Source organism: Acipenser ruthenus, chromosome 24 (assembly GCF_902713425.1).
Source record: "Acipenser ruthenus chromosome 24, fAciRut3.2 maternal haplotype, whole genome shotgun sequence".
In the NCBI taxonomy this organism is placed as follows: domain Eukaryota; kingdom Metazoa; phylum Chordata; class Actinopteri; order Acipenseriformes; family Acipenseridae; genus Acipenser; species Acipenser ruthenus.
In genome coordinates this window covers 17,480,556-17,500,856 of record NC_081212.1, presented here as the reverse complement: position 1 = coordinate 17,500,856, position 20,301 = coordinate 17,480,556, and positions in this window count along the sequence as shown.

Sequence of the window (20,301 nt, the reverse complement as noted above, 5' to 3'; positions counted from 1 at the left end):
CCTAGAGAACCATTAAGTCATTGCATGTTATATATTAAACCATTAAACACATTTGTTAATGTGTTAGGAAGGTAATACTTAGCCATGTAACATTTAAGCTAGAGCCTTGATCAGTGTATTTTGAAGATATCCTCTATTAACAACACAGGACATGTTTTTGTGTAGAACTGCCTGCTAGAACAGGTCAAGCGGACAAAAAAAAAATGACAAACTGCGTTTTTTCGTGGCTCTTCAAATCTGTGACATTTCTTCCCTAAACCAGGTTTCTTTGGAGCCAGGTTGACACATCTATGAAACTTAACTGAAGACAAGCATCAAATTACTCTATGAGGGCATATTGTCAGCTATGAATTGACATTAGAAATGGAATTTTAGAATAATTTCATTTATAGAAACAGACGTGGGCCAAAAAAGACTTTGCTTTTACAGTACCATTATCAAATCAGATTTAACACAATAATAATTGTGGTTAATTCGGGCTAAAGAAAAGGTTCCTTCAAATGAGAAAGCAAAACCTGAAGAATATTTCTAGGCTGCATATAAAAATACCCCAAATGCACATACTTGATGCAGACAATTGATTCCCTCTGCAGCTGTGCAGGGGTCCCTTACTGTATAAACAGGCAGACTAGCTAATAAGATTCTTAACAGACCACTTGAGCTAAAATGTTTCAGATTGACAGGCAAGTGTGTCAGCAGGGTAATCTATCTGGAATGCTGCACAGATTTAATTCCCTGTTTGATAAGCAGAGAACCAGAACATTTATTCATTGCACACGGTTTGTCAGTGACCGACCATACCCCAACCCTACAAACTGATGCAATAAAAGAAGGCTGCCTCCCTGCAGCCCTATTGATTTATATCAAATGGAATTGTACTGGGTTTGGGCAGGTTATTAGGAACTATTACGTAATAAACTAGGCACATCATGAGATAATGTTATTCATGGGAGCTGAACCATGTGTCTCCTGATAGACACTGCAACTTATGGGGATTAGAGCAGAAAGCAGTTTGTGAGGTAGCCGTGAAATGGCTAAGATTTAACAGAATTTAAAGTGGCATTTTAGTGCGTGCCCAACTAGTCAGAGTGTCAGTATTTGTAACTGACAAATCAAGTCAAAATGTGTGTGTGTGTATATATATATATATATATATATATATATATATATATATATATATATATATATATATATATATATATAATTATAATATAACAATTGCTACTTGCTGGAGGACCATCACGGTAGTTGTTTGTTTCATTTCATCTGTTTGTCTATTTGTTTTGGCCACCGTGCCGTTTTATTTTACGAAGTGTTTTGTGTTTTGTTTAATTCTTTTATTTGTTTTTGTTAATAAAAAGCTGAGCGCCGTAGCGGCACAGTTTAAACCCCAGTCTGCTGTGTTGTGCTGAAATTACTAACTGATCTGCCATCACCACACGCTTCATCCTGTGATAGAACTGTAGTGGGTTTTGTTAAAAGAATACATCTGTAAGCAGATATTTTATTTTACAGACTCAAGCAAAACCAGCAGCAAAAAAAAACAAAACTTGACACCATTATTCACCCTCACAAGCAGTCTCCAGCATTCCTTCCTATTGGATAACCACCTAACTATTACCTTCCCTTAATGAGGCAGCAGCGCTGTCTACATAGTCTTGCACATTTTACACATATATAATGAATTGATGTGCATGACAGAGTAGATTTATGGAACTATTTTGTTAGCTATAATTACTTTGAAAAGAAGAGCAGAGGTTAACTTCAGTGTCATGGATAAATCCACTTGGCTAATTCTCTTCAAACATCTTTAATTCACCAACCCCTGTTAACAGGGGCAAGACTTCTGTGGCAGCTAGATGCTGCACCTTAATGCACCTCTCTTATTTCAATATCTTTGAATAATAACCAAACACTGTGAGCAAGCTGTTACATACCGCTGTACTTGGCCTTATGTACTGCATGTGGGAGGTAATTCAGCTGATGTGCATAATACCCAATCCTAGAATGGTTCAACATGCTATCTAATGGAACCATTATTACACTAGTATTTTAGGCAAGGGCCCTAATGTTACAATGAACGATAAGTGCCCCTGTGGTATGTTTCACATTTGACAGTTTCTTCTGATTCAGTGCAGGGCTGTGCGAGAAACAGAATTGGCAGTGGGTGGAAATGTTGCCGTTGATAATTTATTTTTCATTGATTCGAAAAGAGGTTATTCTGTCTGGCACTGTAATGGACTGAAAAAATGTACAGTTGAATAAGAGAGCATTGCCATTTCTTCGACTTAGTGAAATAACCGTTAGAGGTAATACAATCTTCAGATGTGGCGGATGAAAGGAAAAGATAAGATGAGCCAGACTTGCATTCTCAACAGTTATATGTTTCTCATTTAAAGGCATACAGCTTTTTAAAAATTGTATTCACTGTTTTTTTTTTTTAATCCTTTGCCAATTATTGTACAGGGGGTTATATTATATAACAAACTGATTTAATAATAACTAAGGCGTAAACATATTTTCTTACTTTTCATTTGCATATCAGTATCCCAAGCCCCTTCGCTTCTTGCAATTGGGTGCATTGTTTAGTCAGTCATCTGAAACCCTTTAGTTTGAACTATTATTTTTAAATAGAAATACATCTTTTTTTTTTTTTTTTTTTTTTTACAGTTTACAAAGATGAAATGTAAATGTGTTGGCAGGCTTATATTTACCATTTACCCCCAAGATTGCATCAGGCATTAAACATAGCCCCAAACAGCTCTCCCAATACCACAGCAGCAAAATAACAGTAAAGGAAGAAGTCAAAAGCCTAAGGGACAGAATGGGAAACGTGGTGGAGGATGATAAAGCAATAACAAACATATTGACTGACTATTTTGTACAAGTTTTCCCCAGCAAGGACGTCAGCAGCATGACCCCTGGCGTAGTCCTCAAACAATCTTATTCACATATAGTATAAATCAAACTGAACAAATCCCCCAGTTTAGACAGTATATATTTAAGTGCTAAAGTGCTTAAAGAAACAAAGAAGGTCATCTACAAGCCACTGGCAAGATTTTCCAGAGAGTGGTGAGGGTAAGGAATGGGTTGTTGATGCTGAAGACCCAACTTAAAGTTTTTGAGATCAATCAGCTACTTGGAACCGGACACGCACTGACAGGTCGAATGGTCACTTCTTATTCATAGATGTTCTTATGTTCTAATAGTAACTACCATTACTGGTAATCTGTCACCATTGCTAAAACACAAAAAAAAAAACAATAGGCCAGAGTAGATATACAATATATTGCAATATACTGTATATTCCTATAATTTACCATATAAATTCAAAAGCATTTTTAAACAAATGTTTTAAACCTGTTAATGGAAAATTAAAAGCCCATATAAATATTACTTGCATAACTTCTACCATTATATAAGTGTCTATACAATGATTTACATTTACTAGTTTTCTATTCTTCTGAACGAATCTTAGAAATAGTTTGAGTGTAAGGTGATTTATCATTACATACAGTTTAATTGTAGGATGTTGTATATGAAAGCAACTATATTGGGAATATACTGGCAGGTTTATGTGTGGTAGATTTAGCCTGTATAGAGAAATGCTATTGTATAAGGTCTTGTTATGCTGTACTTCAAAAGCAGTCATGACAGAAGTATTGGTTTGTGTAGGCCGTATTACATATAAAAAGGTAGGTACGGTAGCTTTTTCATTTACAGTATACAGAAAAGGTAAGTTACCTATCGTGTTGGGATATTCCACCCGTTGTGTGTGTTGCGGTTGTTTACAGAAAGTTACCTCAGAAGTGTGAGTAAATGATTCAGTATTTACAGGAACAAAACACATTTTATATTAGATTGTGAGTAATATATATTTTCATTTAGGCTGTAGCATAGTTATCCATCTTTTCAGCAAATACTTCTCGTTACCACATGGCCTTCGCTGTGATCTTTAAATTGTCTCTCAGCCAGATTTTCAATCCCTAGGTCCCCTTTTCACCTGTAAAATCTACCTTTGCATTTCCAGTTGTCATGGTATACAGTCTCAGAGATGAACGGAAATCCATTCTATGTAATTCTAACTACACCAGCAAAACATGAGTGAAGTCTTGACTCCTACCGGGGAAACATTCATCTCTTAACAAAATAGTTTAATAATTTTTCATAATTTTTCTCTAAAAGTTCATTTTGAGACTCGTTTTAGAATGTATTTTCATTTTAAAATATGACATCTGGTGATGCACTAGGTTAAAATCAATGTTCACAAGCTGTGTTTTTAAACTGTCTTGCACTTCCTGGGTCATTTCACCTGGAGGGTGAAATTGTACCCATCCCTTCACTGGCTTCATTCCTGTCAATAACCAATCAGCTGCTTCCCCCATTCATTGACATGCCAGTAACATACTTTGACACAGAAGACACTGTTAAGAGTGACCAAAGGAAGTGATGTCAAGACAAGCAAAGCAGAAGAAGTAGTGTAGTACCAGAAGTGTTCTAAAATGAAAATACATATTTGCTGTAACATGCGTTTCTTTATAAACTGTACAGCTGTGACCTTTGCAGCTAACGGAAGTGCAAAATGGGTATGTTTTTTTTAAATTATTTTGTTAGCTACAATCTTTAAATGCCAATCTGATTGGCCCTGAACAACCTCAAGCACAGTTTTACAGCACGTTATTCACCTGCATATGGGGAGCTGATCATGGCTACAAATGTGTCTGTTTTCTATTATCGTTTAGCCTTTGTAATGAAATAGGATAACTTAAGGATTAGGGGAGTAAACTAAGGAATCATGTTTTAGTTAAGTTACATTTTTGTAATAGTTTCCCCATTGAGCAAAAATGTGTACAAACTTTTCACAGGAGCAAAACTTTAGTGAACCTGTCCCAAACAGTGTAGGTGCTTCAATTGCTGTGTAGCTTACGAGTCAAATCAGGTTATTTGCTGGACAGTAATATGCACAGTTTACCCTTGTGGTAACACTTTATATTAAGGTGATGCTTTTTAATGTTTTTAAATATATAATAGATACTTAATGACTATGCTATAGAGTGTTAATAAAGCATTATATATAGTTTATAACCATGGGGACATCATCTGGAAATGATTTCTCTCCTGAGCCCTGTCCCAGCAAAGCCCCTCTTTGTGCACTCTGCGCCTGCCTATCAGATTGTCCTTTAAGGACACTCTTATATCTAGCCGGGGAATTGCCTGTGACAAGTTACCGGGGCCTAAATGATGTTCATAATGATGGATTATCCATTGGCACAGTCTGTGATGAATTGAGAAGAGCAGGCTGTCATCCTATTTATTGAACGATGATATCTTGCCTGCATAAAAAAGTTTTTTTTTTCTTTGAATGTTTCTGAATGAATGCTTCATTGATAAAGAAATTAGGCAATAAAACGCTTCAAATTGTTTCTTTTCTCAGTTTAACCTTTGAAGCATTTGTTTTTTTAAAACATCTTCCCAATGCAGTCCCTTACTGTTATAGAGAAATAAATGGATTTTCTCCAATCACAAAACTCACCATTGCTCCTCATGTTTCTGTTTATTCTGTGAGGTAAAGACCTTTAAAAGTATTTTTCTTTAAAACAAAGTTTAATCGACTTGTTAACTCTTCGTCAGTGGCGCTGGGCAACAGTGTGTTTAAAGAGCACATATCAAACCCCTTTGAAGTGTCCGGGATCATGTTCTTGTCTGACTCATGAAACAAGAGTAATCCTTCTTCAAAGTGCATATGGTATATTTTTGGGTAGTTTTACACCCCATTTCGCCTTTCAAGTATTGCAAAAAATATATATTTTTCATATACAGGGCGATTAGAAAGTAAGTGTACCACAGTTACTTTCTAATCACACTGTACTACAATCACACAGCTCCTGCTTTATGTCAGAATAGATTGCTGAGAGGTGCAGGGCTGCTGGGAGAGATGTTTGTAGCACTTCTAAACTGATTTCTAAACACATACTCATTTTGCTAACCCTATGTAGTCAATTTCCAATTTTAGAATGATACAAATATGGGCATTTAACATTCGTTTTCATCACTGTATTTGACACATGCAGAGTCAAAAGGAAGAAAATTAATTCCTGAAATTTTTACATCGATTTCATGAGGACACACGGAAAATGGAAATGGAAATCTCTTTCAATACTGTAAATAATATCTGCATTTAACTGTTTCATACTCATTGAGCTTTTCTGATGGATGAAGACTTATTTCATGGTTACCAGTTACTAAACCAGTTGCAGAACTTTTTTTTTTATTAATAAAAACATTTAGCAAAAGTTAATTAATTAAAAACATTGTTTTATTAATAAGGCCCATAGTTTCTAGGTTTTTGTTTTGCTCTGATGTTTTTAGAATCAGTTCCTACAAGCAAGACCAAATTCAAAGAACTTTAAAACCATGAAGTATCAATCCACATATTTCAAACAGCCTATGTCAGAAGCAGAGTTGATAGGAAAAATGGCTTCATGCCTTTTAAACATAACTGCCATAAACTTCCACATTCACTTGAATCACTAATTGCTGCTCATTCACAATTGGCTCGCAATGAGATTTTAGTCAATATAATCATTTGGCAAGGAATGAAATTCTCATCATTACAAGAGGGACTGGTTCCAACTGTAATTGTAAAATCATTAGTAACACGTTGAAGTATGATTCACTGAAACTGGGGGATCATCGGTCATCTCTCTGCAAGTGGTGGGTCCATTTCTTTTAGTGAAAAATTGATTTTAATATGAAATAAATGAAGGAAGGTAATCACTAATCACTAGTTGAGGTCATAGCCTTTTAAATGATTTCATATCATATCCCACTGTTAGATCATAAGATGCTGTCTCCTTATCATTGATTGATGACATTATTAAAGCTACCAACTTTGTGAAGCCTTGTGACAGTCTGGCTCGCAGTGGTGTGGTGGATGACGTCACGGACCAGGAAGTAACTGACTCCAAACAGTGGATGGGCGGGTGAAACTGAGTGCAAAAGCACTCAGCATATTTAATAACAAACAAACAAAATATTTAAACAAAATACAAACAAAAGGGCACGAGGGCCAAACGAATAAATAAACAAACAAGTAAGTGCCGTGCTGGATTATCCAGCACGTATTAGCAATTGTTTTTTAAATATTATTCCTTCTCTCCGCTCCCCGTACTCTCTACTCCAACACCCCAACATCAAGTGCAGAGAGCTGCAGGTTTATATACTCTGGCCGAGGGATTAACTAGTTGGTAATTATCTTATTATCCCCCGGCCAGAGTCTGCACGCGTTTGGTAAGGATGCATGACTGTCAGCTATTTAAATAATCAGTAGCTGATCAGCCATGCATCCTCACGGGGTTTTTAAATAATAATAAAAAGACGCGGCGCTTTTACCCGCGCCGCAAACAAAAATACAAATAATAATAAATAGGGGCGGGACACTCCGCCACACATGCCCCCCCTTGTGCGCAGCACACATGGCCCCAACGGCCACCTCCCCCCTCAGTCTTAAAGTCCCGGAAGAGAGGGAAGCAAGTTACTTCTGGGGGGTGGCCATGGTGGAATCTCTGGCACCCCCCCATTCTTCGTGGCCGGCAGCTCCCTCTTCCGGGGCTCCCGCCACACTCTATCCTGCCGCGAAAGTGCGGCTGGGGGAGCTGGTCTCCTGACCTCTCCCCCCTTCTTCATGGCTGGCAGTTCCCCTCCGTGGGGCTCCGACCACATGATCTCCAGCCGCGAAAGTGCGGCTGGGGGAGCTGGTCTCCTGACCTCCCCCCCTTTCTTCATTTCTGGCAGCTCCCTTTCATGGAGCTCCGGCCATCGTGTAGCGACCCCAGGCGAAGCAGGATCCCTGGCGACCCCAGGTGAAGCCGGACCCTCGACGACCCCAGGCGAAGCAGGATCCCTGGCGACCCCAGGCAAAGCCGGACCCTCGACGACCCCAGGCGAAGCAGGATCCCTGGCGACCCCAGGCGACGGCAGCAGCAGCGGACCCTCGGAAGGCGACGGCAGCAGCAGCGGACCCTCGGAAGGCGACGGCAGCAGCAGCGGACCCTCGGAAGGCGACGGCAGCAGCAGCGGACCCTCGGAAGGCGACGGCAGCAGCAGCGGACCCCCGGAAGGCGACGGCAGCAGCAGCGGACCCTCGGAAGGCGAACTCGGGAGGGGAGCCCCTGGCCATGGAGGCGGCAGCGGGAGCTCCACTTCTCCCTCGTACCCTGTGTCCTGTGGAGAACAAAAGGCAGCCCCAGGCGATGCAGAACAGCCATCCCCAGGCAATGGCGATGGTGGGAGGGGAAAGCAGTCCTCCCACAGCGGCTGAGACGGAACCAGCAGGTATTTACCCTCTGCTGGTGGAGCTGGGAGTGGCAAGCAGTCCTCCCACGGCGGCTGAGGCGGAACCAGCAGGTATTCACCCTCTGCTGGTGGAGGTGGGAGGGGCAAGCAGTCCTCCCACGACGGTTGAGGCAGAACCAGCAGGCATTCACCCTCTGCTGGTGGAGGTGGGAGGGGCAAGCAGTCCTCCCACGACGGTGGAGGCGGAACCAGCAGGCATTCACCCTCTGCTGGTGGAGGTGGGAGGGGCAAGCAGTCCTCCCACGACGGTGGATGTGGAACCAGCAGGCATTCACCCTCTGCTGGTGGAGGTGGGAGGGGCAAGCAGTCCTCCCACGACGGTGGAGGCAGAACCAGCAGGCATTCACCCTCTGCTGGTGGAGGTGGGAGGGGCAAGCAGTCCTCCCACGACGGTGGATGTGGAACCAGCAGGCATTCACCCTCTGCTGGTGGAGGTGGCGGAGGCAGAGGCAGCTCTTGCTGCTCTGCTCCTGGTGGTGGTGGAGACAGAGGCAGCTCCTGCTGCTCTGCTCCTGGTGGTGGTGGAGGCAGAGGCGATGGGGCGGATGCTGGCCACTCAGAGGGAGGCTGTGGCGGTGCTGGCTCCCTCTGCTGTGGCGGCTGGGCTGGTGTGTGCCGTGCTCCCTTCAGCAGCATAAATAGAGGCTGCTGGGGAACACCAGCATCCTGCCCTTCTCCCCCCCAGAAAAATTCAGGGGGTTGAGCCTGTAACTCCTCCCCTTCTGGCTCTTGGGACTGCAGCTTGGGTCCTAAGGCTGTGGAAGCGCAGACTTCCACCTCTTGGGCTATGGACGCACCGACTCCCCCCTCTTTGGGCTGTGGACGCACCGACTCCTCCCTCTTGGGCTGTGGACGCACCGACTCCTCCCTCTTGGGCTGTGGACGCACCGACTCCCCCCTCTTGGGCGTAGGAGGTTCGGGCTCCTCCCACTCGGGCGTAGGACGTTCGGGCTCCTCCCACTCGGGCGTAGGACGTTCGGGCTCCTCCCACTCGGGCGTAGGACGTTCGGGCTCCTCCCACTCGGGCGTAGGACGTTCGGGCTCCTCCCACTCGGGCGTAGGACGTTCGGGCTCCTCCCACTCGGGCGTAGGACGTTCGGGCTCCTCCCACTCGGGCGTAGGACGTTCGGGCTCCTCCCCAGGCTGTGGAGGCGAAACCAGCAGGCATTCTCCCTCTGCTGGTGGAGACGGTAGCGATGGCTCCTCTCCCTCTGATGCTGGAGACGGTAGCGATGGCTCCTCTCCCTCTGATGCTGGAGATGGCAGCGATGGCTCCTCTCCCTCTGATGCTGGAGACGGTAGCGATGGCTCCTCTCCCTCTGATGCTGGAGACGGTAGCGATGGCTCCTCTCCCTCTGATGCTGGAGACGGCAGCGATGGCTCCTCTCCCTCTGGCGCTGGAGACGGCAGCGATGGCTCCTCTCCCTCTGGCGCTGGAGACGGCAGCGATGGCTCCTCTCCCTCTGGCGCTGGAGACGGCAGCGATGGCTCCTCTCCCTCTGGCGCTGGAGACGGCAGCGATGGCTCCTCTCCCTCTGGCGCTGGAGACGGCAGCGATGGCTCCTCTCCCTCTGGCGCTGGAGACGGCAGCGATGGCTCCTCTCCCTCTGGCGCTGGAGACGGCAGCGATGGCTCCTCTCCCTCTGGCGCTGGAGACGGCAGCGATGGCTCCTCTCCCTCTGGCGCTGGAGACGGCAGCGATGGCTCCTCTCCCTCTGCTGGTGGAGACGGTAGCGATGGCTCCTCTCCCTTTTGTGCTGGAGATGGCAGCAGCAGGGTCTCTCCCATATCCGCAGCCAGGTAGTTGAACACCATGGCTGCGATGTCTGGGAGGGAAGCTGGGTGGTGTTGCTGTTCCCAGGCCTCCCAGCGCTCCCCATCTCTTGCCCACAGGAGGTTGATCACTGCAGGGAGGGCTTCCTCATAATCCCTCCCCGGCTCCACCAGCCAGTCCCAGACTCCCTCAGAGGAGAGTGCATTCGTCCTCTTTGGAGGATGCAGGTCCTCCCTCACTGGACGCTCTGGCTCCTCTTTCTCCTGCCATGGAGGGGGTTGGTCGGGTGCTATGTGACCCACCTCCCCAACAGCGAAGCACCACTCCTCACCTTTCAAGCAGGTGGGGCAGACGTCCAGCATGGTTGAGCTACAGTGGGACCTGCGACCGGCCCCACGCTGCTGTAGCTGCTGCTTCCTCCGTCCGCTTCTTCCCATATTTTTTTTTTTTTTTTTTTTTTTTTCCCCCAAAAACCACACAAAAACACTTTGAAAAAAAAACGAACAAAAAAAACGAGCTTTTCTTTCCTGGTCCGGCTATTGGAGGCGTTTGTTTTATCCCACCGCTGCCACCATATGTGACAGTCTGGCTCGCAGTGGTGTGGTGGATGACGTCACGGACCAGGAAGTAACTGACTCCAAACAGTGGATGGGCGGGTGAAACTGAGTGCAAAAGCACTCAGCGTATTTAATAACAAACAAACAAAATATTTAAACAAAATACAAACAAAAGGGCACGAGGGCCAAACGAATAAATAAACAAACAAGTAAGTGCCGTGCTGGATTATCCAGCACGTATTAGCAATTGTTTTTTAAATATTATTCCTTCTCTCCGCTCCCCGTACTCTCTACTCCAACACCCCAACATCAAGTGCAGAGAGCTGCAGGTTTATATACTCTGGCCGAGGGATTAACTAGTTGGTAATTATCTTATTATCCCCTGGCCAGAGTCTGCACGCGTTTGGTAAGGATGCATGACTGTCAGCTATTTAAATAATCAGTAGCTGATCAGCCATGCATCCTCACGGGGTTTTTAAATAATAATAAAAAGACGCGGCGCTTTTACCCGCGCCGCAAACAAAAATACAAATAATAATAAATAGGGGCGGGACACTCCGCCACAAGCCTAAACCCGGGACACGTCTGGGGTGGGGAGGTATAGCAAAACGTTATTCTTTTTATTAACCCTGCAAAACCGCATATCTGTATCACACATTTTATATATAAAATAAGCCTTTTTGTTCTTACTATTTTGCAATGTTTTTGGGTGTTCTTTCGAAAAAAAAAAAATTCAGCTCACCTCCTTATTAATTTTGTTCGCGCCGCGGAGCTTCAAGACAACAGCCACTGCCTGTGAGATGACTGACACCGTCTGCCTGGAAACAGAATGCAGAGAGGAAGCTGCAACTAGGATAATCATGGTGACAAGCGGTAATTATGCAACAGTGGGTGCGTTAAATAACTGAACCCCCCCCAGTCAGAGCAGCTCAGAAACAACCCACAATGGCTCGGTTCCGCTTTAGATTTACCGCAGTCGATCATGGTGGTGCCTTATTACCGTTGAGCCTATGGCCAAACACAGACGTTCATGAAAAATGGGACATAGACGGGACAACTACCCAAAAGCGGGACAAAAGTAACATTTTACTAAACCTGTGGGGACACCAGGACGTGCTCCCTAAAAAGGGGACTGTCCCGGGAAAATCGGGACGGTTGGTAGCTTTACATTATGTTACATATGCTTTTAATCCATCTCATTCCCTTAGAACAGGTCTTCACTGATCGTAGAAGCGCGTTAGCCTTCAACATCCCTACCCACACAGAAGCATGAGGCGCAATGCTGGAGAACTGACAGGACAGAATGAACACAATTAAACTGACACCCAGGTGAATGCTTTGCCCAATTACCAGTCCATTTACAAGTTTATTTCAAGGGAAATCATTTAAAGAAGAGTAGAAAATATTTTTTCATTACGTTTCGTTTGCAGTATATTCAGTGACAATCAAAAAAAATAAGATACTACTTGGACCACTTATTGAATTGCTCAGGTTTTTAATCACAGAAAACATGATAACACATGCGCTTGATCTACATAACGACTGGACCATCAAAAACAAGAAAGCTACATTAGTTGCAGTTCATACAGATCTGTATCACTGGAATGAGTTCCCCATATCTTAATACCGTGATTGATAGACACAGGAAACTGCAATTAATTAGTTATACATGTGTCTTCTTTTTGTCAGAATAGCACTTTTTGCAAAGAGAAAAAAAGACGAATCATCAGATCCGACTTCTGCAAGAAACACAAATCATTTGAAATAAATAAAAAAACCTTGGAGCTTTGTATGTAAATCAGATATGAAAATGTACAAGTACAGCACCTTTACAACAGGAATAAATGTGAAAGCAAATGACTACATCTGCTTCAAGCAAAAAGGTCACTGTAGAAACTACACTGGAATGATAAAAAATACTTTCAATTGCATGCATAAAAAGTATTCAAGAACGAACAACAACAACAACATATATAGCTTGTGTTTTAAAGTCAAGCCTGATCTGCTGAATAATGGAATTAGAGAAGAATTTTACCGAGATGATTCTTACACGGGTAATGCAAAAATAGTTCAATGACAACACATTAGGATAAAGTTACAGATTTCAGATGTTACTTACATGAGAGAAGCTGTTATTTGCTTCATGCTAATATTGGACTCAGCTTTTGCCAAGATAGTAGTGGTGGGGACCAACCAAGACATAACATGACTACAGCATCTGCACGTGTTGAAGAAGAATACGAGCCCCTAGTGCTTTTCCTCTGCCAGGTAATGTGGATGTTCTTATTGGCCCTGTGTTGATGGTTGAAGTGTAATGCTGGCTCCAGGGATCATAAAAATGTTATTCCCCCCCCCCCCCCCACCCCCCATGCCTTTAAAATGGTTGGTCTGCAGATAAGTTTGGATGCTCTTGTTTTGAAGGGTTGTTACTAATAAAATAGGGTTAGGCCATTGGGTTGTTCCTTCTGTGGGGTTCTGGAGTACATTTTCTGTAAAATATAATGCCGGCTAGGTTTAACCAATTTATTTAGGTTTTCCTGTTTGAGAGTGTGCAGAGCTGATAATGGAGTGACAGTGGGGGACAACACTGGATGAATGATTTAAGAAAATAAATCCATAAACTTGTGACTCTCAGCCAATCGTTTGGGAGTCAGACACTATTCAAACAGATTTCAATGTGATGTACGCGGCATGTCTGCTGTCATCATGACTCTCCTGGCAGTGTGGCAAATGTAACTTAAAGGCTCTCACAGAAGGAATCTGATCAGAAATATGACCCCTCCCCAGATATAAAGTAAATATGTATGGAGGATTACCAGTGCTTATCGCATCGCCTCAATTTAATATCTATAGGTCTATAGGACTCAAATCCTTTCCATCCACATGGCATACTTTGAGATCTGATTTGTGACTGGAGGCTCTTGCTTTTACTTTGAAGACAGATTATCCCATTCTATACAGTTCCTCCATACAGCTTTAAAATAGTTTTACTTATTTATGTTTGAATCACAGACATAGGGGCTCATGTAACAGGGTGCAGGATTTGCAGTGACCAGCGACCACACACAAGCTAACGTATTAAAAGTTTTACAGATCCCCTGCAGGGTTTACAAGAAACACATTACCTGTGCTGTAATCCTATGTCCATATCGCAGAAATATTTTTTCCCCCCATACTCCCGATTGTTTTAATATTTTTTTTTATTCACATATCATAGCCACTAGGGAATTGCTTTTTTTTCAACTTTCACTCAAGAACATTCGCTAGGAGAAAGATCAATTTTTGTATCTAGTTCATGCTCCCTCCTGCAACAATGCTGGTGCTCTGATTGAAATGAGTGGCGTATGGTGGGAACAGAAACCCAGTCTTGTTGCAGGAGGAAGCATTATCTGTACACGCTACGATACTTAGAATTTCTATTTTATCCTAGCAAACGCCCCGAGTAAACGTGTATTGTCCAGCTGATTGATGATGTGTGATTAAAAATAAAAAAATAAAAATAGGTACTTAAAAATACATGCAATGCATTTCTTGTAAACTTTACAGGGTGTTATAACTTTACAAAATAACAAGGCTTGCTTGCACAGTCAGTTACTGAGCTTTTAATGCCATCTCATTGAGCAATTGTCTAAATATGTAATGGCAGAGCATTACACACCTGTCTGTTACACATTTCAAGCACAGAAGGAGAAACTTTGGAACACTATGTAGTATAGAGATGAAGGAATTCTATTTATAAAAATATTCATTATAATGAGCCTAAGCCATATATTAATTCATAGTTATTAAAGATGACAAGTCTTGAACAATGGTAGATGTTAATAATCAAATTACATTTTATTAAATAATGACATCTATTGGTTATTGATAGTACAAAAACAAACGAGTATTGCAAATATAGTGTTAGACAGAACATACAAGTTGACTAGGTTAAACAGTCACATAATAGGTCCACATTATCTACCTGGACTGTGAAGAACCTCTTACAGGCAGGGCAGGAGAATGTAGACGTGGCAGTCATTTCCAAGGAACTCAAAGAATATCTCTCGGTTTAGTGTATTTATACAGCAACACGGTTCAATGAGATGATTCTCCTAGGGCATTATGTCACTCCTGTTGCTTTGCATTTGAACACAAATGGTCTAGTTTTCATTCCAACTCAAATTGGTTATGCTACTTTCTTCTCTATACCCCTTTGTGGCCATGCATTTGTGGGATATGCAGAAAGAGCCCACATGTTAAAACTTCCTACCCTCATAACCCAGTTGTCTTTTATGGTTTATTTAATTGTAGTAATTAATACAAAGCCACATAGATAAAAGCCATGTGATAATGGAGAAATAAGCATGATATACGTTTTGAACTATTATCCAGTCTGGCACAGGAGGCATCTAACAGTAGGGAGCGCTGTGAAGTAATGAAATAGCAGTGTCTACGGCATCTATCCACATTGTAACAGAATTCACTGGTAGAAGATGCAGAAACAAGAGCACTGTATTTACTTGTGTTTCTCCTTACTATTTTAGTGTTAGAAATAAAAAGAACGACTGTTTCAACACACACTTTGAGTTTAAGTATCTTAACACATTCTCTCATGGAGTAATACCTTATATGGTAACTCATATTTCAGCATGTGAGTCTAGATATTCCCGCAGGATATTTTCACTGTAACAGGGTATCTGACTCACTGACTTTTACACACACTCTGTCCTACTTGTTCTTTACTCTGAGGTAACAGCGCTTGAGCTTAAGTTATAGTTCACCGTATAAAGACACTCTCTTATACAGTCCAGCTAGTGTACAGTCACATTATTTTCCTATATTTCAGAAACAACATTAATGTTCATTTTAGCTCTACACCCTCCCCATATCTTTCACCTCAGCAAGATAAATATATCTTGGGAACTTTTGCACTATAATCCAGAAGGACCATCCCTTCTTGATTCTATCAAACCCAATTCATTTGTGAGAAAGCCGGATTTAAAATTTCTGAATATTAAATGCACCTGCAGTCTGACCTATGTGAAAGGAGGGTTTCCTAGAATTGTGTCACACAAACTGAGCTTTATAAAACAATATTGTAACAGGACGCTCGCCACACAGGCTTGCATCAGGTTCTTTTTCAGCACTCAATGACCAACTCACACATAGTAGATGTATTTTAAAAACGTGCGGTAGCAAACTTTTTATTTTAAACACAAATAAGAATAAACAAAACAAAAACCTAGCTCCACTTTGAAGCGCTGACTACACTCGTCAGGAACCTAACTAAATAAACAGGACAGCTAAGCTATTTACTTGTTAAAACGAAAACACACAGTTTCACACAATGTAGCACGTTATTACACACGGTACCTTTCTTGTGACTGCTCAGCAGCAGGGCACAGCTTCCTGCTTCCTTCTACTCAGCAGTCCTAAATTAACAAACTGTGTGGCTTATATGCCCCACAGAAACAAGTGTGGGCAGCTGCACATCGCACGTTCTGGCAGGAAGGCAATTAACCCCCTCCCTGCCCTGTTACAATATATATATATATATATATATATATATATATATATATATATATATATATATATATATATATATATATATATATTGTAGCACAGCGGGGAGGGGGTTGAAATCCTCCCCGCAGTAAGTTGTGTAGTTTTGTTAATTGGGGAAGGGTTTTGTTAATTGTTTTATTATTAATTATCCCCTGCACCTGGTAGCCATTGTTAAATTAGAACCAGGTGCAGGGTATTTAAGAGAGGCAGTCAGTTTGCTCAGGGCTGCTGAGGAGAAGGAGGCAGAAAGGAGTGCTCTGCTTCCTGGCAGTCGTGAGGTAAAAGTGTGCTGCATTAAACCTGTGTGGTTTTTGTTTATTGTTTGGTGGGGAAACGGCCTAGCTGTCCCACTTGTAGACAGGGTGTTCCTGTGTGTTTAGTTAGTACTCCTTTGAGGAGTTAGGCTTTTGTTTGTTTTGTTTGGGGTTTATGAATAAATATACAGGCGCTGTCCTGTTTAAATAACCTCTGTGGTCCAGTAAATGTTTCTTTTACAATCAAGAAGGTCCTGAATTGTAGCAAGGCACCCCTACTTTGTTACAATATATATACAGTGCCTTGCGAAAGTATTCGGCCCCCTTGAACTTTGCGACCTTTTGCCACATTTCAGGCTTCAAACATAAAGATATGAAACTGTAATTTTTTGTGAAGAATCAACAACAAGTGGGACACAATCATGAAGTGGAACGAAATTTATTGGATATTTCAAACTTTTTTAACAAATAAAAAACTGAAAAATTGGGCGTGCAAAATTATTCAGCCCCTTTACTTTCAGTGCAGCAAACTCTCTCCAGAAGTTCAGTGAGGATCTCTGAATGATCCAATGTTGATCTAAATGACTAATGATGATAAATAGAATCCACCTGTGTGTAATCAAGTCTCCGTATAAATGCACCTGCACTGTGATAGTCTCAGAGGTCCGTTTAAAGCGCAGAGAGCATCATGAAGAACAAGGAACACACCAGGCAGGTCTGAGATACTGTTGTGGAGAAGTTTAAAGCTGGATTTGGATACAAAAAGATTTCCCAAGCTTTAAACATCCCAAGGAGCACTGTGCAAGCGATAATATTGAAATGGAAGGAGTATCAGACCACTGCAAATCTACCAAGACCTGGCCGTCCCTCTAAACTTTCAGCTCATACAAGGAGAAGACTGATCAGTGATGCAGCCAAGAGGCCCATGATCACTCTGGATGAACTGCAGAGATCTACAGCTGAGGTGGGAGACTCTGTCCATAGGACAACAATCAGTCGTATACTGCACAAATCTGGCCTTTATGGAAGAGTGGCAAGAAGAAAGCCATTTCTTAAAATATCCATAAAAAGTGTCGTTTACAGCTTGCCACAAGCCACCTGGGAGACACACCAAACATGTGGAAGAAGGTGCTCTGGTCAGATGAAACCAAAATCGAACTTTTTGGCAACAATGCAAAACGTTATGTTTGGCGTAAAAGCAACACAGCTCATCACCCTGAACACACCATCCCCACTGTCAAACATGGTGGTGGCAGCATCATGGTTTGGGCCTGCTTTTCTTCAGCAGGGACAGGGAAGATGGTTAAAATTGATGGGAAGATGGATGGAGCCAAATACAGGACCATTCTGGAAGAAAACCTGATGGAGTCTGCAAAAGACCTGAGACTGGGACGGAGATTTGTCTTCCAACAAGACAATGATCCAAAACATAAAGCAAAATCTACAATGGAATGGTTCACAAATAAACATATCCAGGTGTTAGAATGGCCAAGTCAAAGTCCAGACCTGAATCCAATCGAGAATCTGTGGAAAGAACTGAAAACTGCTGTTCACAAATGCTCTCCATCCAACCTCACTGAGCTCGAGCTGTTTTGCAAGGAGGAATGGGCAAAAATTTCAGTCTCTCGATGTGCAAAACTGATAGAGACATACCCCAAGCGACTTACAGCTGTAATCGCAGCAAAAGGTGGCGCTACAAAGTATTAACTTAAGGGGGCTGAATAATTTTGCACGCCCAATTTTTCAGTTTTTTATTTGTTAAAAAAGTTTGAAATACCCAATAAATTTCGTTCCACTTCATGATTGTGTCCCACTTGTTGTTGATTCTTCACAAAAAATTACAGTTTCATATCTTTATGTTTGAAGCCTGAAATGTGGCAAAAGGTCGCAAAGTTCAAGGGGGCCGAATACTTTCGCAAGGCACTGTATATATATATATATATATATATATATATATATATATATATATATATATATATATATATATAAGAGCAGTTTTAAACCTGGAGACAACGACACAGTAGAATCCGGAAGGGCATTCCAGAACCCCAAGGCTGTGCCCAGGAAAGAATACCGACCCAAGCGAAGATGATAAGGAATGATTGTTAGAGCAGCTCTGTGGAGACACTCAGCTGAGGTCTTTTACGAGCATGCTTTTATCAGTCACAGAGATAAGAGCTCATTCTCATTTTGTATCCACATTTCAGGAGTAAATCATGTCGCGGTTACAAACAATGCCTTTCAAAGCGGCTCTCCTTATCAATGACTTTTGTCAGGGACTATTCTAATTGCGTTGATGGTCTCATACAACATTTCCTTCCACATTGCTGCCCAGTGCTTTCTTTAACCAAAATTAATTAATTGCCTAAGATGCAAACCTGTGCTGTCAGGGTTCCACGGTGAAGTCACACACTTGGGCACCATTTTGTAAAGCTGTTAATTCAGGTCAGAAGGATACCTAGAAAGTTCAGGTATGGATTGAGAATACAAGCCCATAGTATGTTAACCCTTGTTACTCCAGATAAATGAAGGCATGTCTGAACAGCTCTCTGTCTGCCCTCTGAGACAACTGAGAGGCACTCAGCAAAGTGCAACCCATTTGTTGACATAGAAGACCTTGCAATTGAACTTGAGTAAATCAGGACAATATTCAACACTTCCACACTACAGCCCAGCTCTAACTACTCAAACCTGCTACCCACCTACCATAGTGCAGCCTATTTAAATCAGCGCCTTTACCACTGATCTATTTAAGCCTCCTTTCTTCCTCTATAGCCCATGACTCAGCAACTAAGCTACTCCTACTGCTTTGCAGTAATTGATGGGTAAGCTTACATCAGGATATATTATCGTAAGTTCATAAGGGGTAAACGCATTGTTGAAGTCAGAATAAAACAGTAATTTACCAAATATTACCATAGTAATTATTTTTTCTGAAATCCAGGTAATGGAAATGGGAAATTCTTTAAACTCAATTGTATCATATGAGGACATGTTTTAATGATGTTTTGACTGCACAGTTGGAATGCTGGAATCATGGGAGAATCATATGACTCACATGAGTTAATGGGAACTTTTTTTGTGGTAGAAGGTGCATTTCCTTAGGATTCTCATTCAAAAATGGGAACCCTTACATGCTGACTGTGTCTGCCCCACTGTCACAATCTTCACTAAACATTTATCATACACTCCTAGCCCACTACAGGTGTCTCAGATTGCATTTGGCTATAATCTGATACACCTTCGATTTTATATGAACATTTTTTAATCTGTACATGCACTCATTCACTCCTGCAGATGCAGGCAAAGTCTCGTCAGTGAACAGTATCGATCTCACAAAGCAAAACCACTACACAATTCGATACGGTTTGGCAAATACTTGAGAAATACCCACAATTGAATGACATGTGTCAGGTAGGTATTGAAGGGAAGTTCATAAAGCACCATGACTGTAGAGTGTCATGATGTACAACGTAGAGGTGAGGGTTCCTATGATTAAGACCCTACAACATAGAACTGAGGTAGAACTCAGAAATCTATAAATATGGTCAATTTAAGGAACTTAGCAACGACACTTATGTATAGAGCTCTGTATGACTTAATACTCTTAAGCAATCAAACCGTGTTATCTTCCACAGGTTTGGAAACCTTGTATCTTTGTTATTAATTCCAGTCTACACAGACATATTATTGCTTTAGTTTTACAATGCACATGATATGCTTTTTTGGTTATTGATGATATTTTCCTCTCAGAAGCTAATTTATGTCTGACAGTACTATAATCAACAGTGCCAGTACTCTTAAAGCTAAAGTC